The sequence below is a fragment of the Triticum dicoccoides genome, chromosome 6B, assembly GCF_002162155.2.
Source record: "Triticum dicoccoides isolate Atlit2015 ecotype Zavitan chromosome 6B, WEW_v2.0, whole genome shotgun sequence".
Lineage (NCBI taxonomy): Eukaryota > Viridiplantae > Streptophyta > Magnoliopsida > Poales > Poaceae > Triticum > Triticum dicoccoides.
This window is the reverse complement of record NC_041391.1, coordinates 430389791-430391777: the sequence shown is the minus strand read 5'-3', so window position 1 is coordinate 430391777 and position 1987 is coordinate 430389791. Positions and strand designations below refer to the sequence as shown.

At 52.3% G+C, this 1987-nt stretch overlaps 1 pseudogene; it reads right to left on the bottom strand.

The window, feature by feature from the left end:
• Positions 1-662: 662 nt before the first annotated feature.
• On the bottom strand, positions 663-1213 carry LOC119324579 (annotated as a pseudogene).
• Between the last annotated feature and the right edge of the window lie 774 nt (positions 1214-1987).

The following is a 1987-nucleotide window of genomic DNA, read 5'->3' as shown; positions in this document are numbered from 1 at the left end:
ATCTGTGTGTTGGGCAGGCTAGCTAACAATAGTAAAAGGAGATGCTTATGGTTAAATTGCGTCCCAGGGTTTCTTGATGCTTGTTTAAGGAACGATTGTAATCCTCCTGTTAGAGCTTAATGAAGTGTTTTGATGAGCAAAAAAAAGAGTTTTGGACGAAAAAAGAACCGGCAATCAGAAGCCAGGTACAGTGTGTTCATCACCAATTGAGCATGCATGACAAAACTAAGATGATACATACATTAATTTCAGACTGGTATACATGAACATTACAAGGAACTTCCACAAGATTACAAGACGAGTACAAAACTGCTCTGTCTTGGTGAGTCTCCTCGATGATCAAGAAGAAGGGTTACAAATGAGCGACCGCGAGAAGAACATATTAAGAGGGTGTTTGTTTTCAGGGATTTATTGGCTTAGAGACTTAAAAAAGTCCCTATAAGTCCCATCTAAACCAAACAGGAGGTACTTATAAGGACTTAAAGTGGGCATTTGGGACTTATGAAATAAGACTCTCAATGAGAGACTTAGGGACTTATAGTTATAATATGGTCTTATAGGGACCTATAAGTCACAGGAACCAAACCGATAGAGACTTTTTAGGGACTTGAGACTTATAAATTGGGACTAAAAAAATCCTAAGATTTATGAACAAACAGGGCCTAAGCACGCAGGCTGTCATGTCGGAGCAGCTGTAGCCCGTCAGCTCCGTCAGCTCCCTGTTCCACGCCAAGACGTCGGGCGGATTCAGGGTCCGCCTCGCGAGGAAGATCGCGGACGCCGCCACGACGGACGGCAAGATGCGGAGGCACGTGTAGTTGAGGAGAGACTGATGAACGAGGCGAGTCGCCAATGGCAGGATCTTGGTCTTGTCCTCCCCCTCGGCGTACCTCATGAAGTGGCTCAGGAACGTGTGCGCCGTGGGGCCGCCGAGCTGGTGCCCGAGCGCCTCCACCATCTCGCGCTCCATGTCGAGCACCTCTTTGCCCGCGGCGAACTCGCCGTACCTGGCGATCTGGTCGGCCTTCAGCTTCCACACGGCTTTCCGGTCCTCGTGTTTGGCGGCGACAAAGATGGCCGCGGCACCCAGGAGGCGTAGCTCGTAGCCGCTGTCAGTCGTCAGTGCTCGCACAGACAGGACCCGATCGACGTAGGCGACGGCGTGGTGGAGCGTGCCGTCGGCCAGATCATGGTCTTGGACGAACTTGTCCATCCATCCGACGAGGGAGGCGCGCGCTGACTCGCTCACCCGATCCTGCTGCACCTTCTTCAGGTAGTCCGGTAGCGGCCGCTCCTCGGCGTTCTTCTCTGTCAACCGGAGGTTGTGGTCGATGTCATCTGCTTAGTCAGGGCACAGCCGCTGGAGCTTTGTGGAGGCGACAGCGACGCAGGAGACCGGCGTTGGTGCCGGCGCCGTGGGCTTTGTGAACTTTGGTGGCATGGGCACCTCGCACGGCGCTGGCGGGAGCACCCTCGGACGGCAGGCACCGAAGAAACCGGGAGGCGGAGGTCGACGAGCTGGCACGTCGGCAGCCGGGCGGAAGCAAGATCCGATGCCGAAGAAGCCTGGAGGCGGTGGTCGACGAGCAGGCCTGTTGGCGGCCCGAGCGCAGGATCCGACGCCGAAGAAGCCGGGAGGCGGAGGTCGAGCAAAGGCACCCGCGTAGGGAGAGTAAATAGCATAAAACTACTAGTTTACAGGCTAGGGTTTCAAAAAACTACCGGTTTTTAATTTTTTTCAGATAACTATCAAACCAGGGTTGACTGTTTCAAAAAACCCCAAATCTTCTTTGTTAAAAAATTAAACATGTTTATAACAAGTCGGGCCCGCCACTAAACGCACCGTTTGTTAGACCGTTAGCTGACATTTGGGACCCACATGTCAATGTCTGAAAAAGCAATCGGGTCCCTGAAAGTTTTCTGAAAAAGCAATCGGATCCCTGAAATTTTTCAAAAAAAGCAATCAGGTCCCCAGATCCAGAGGAGG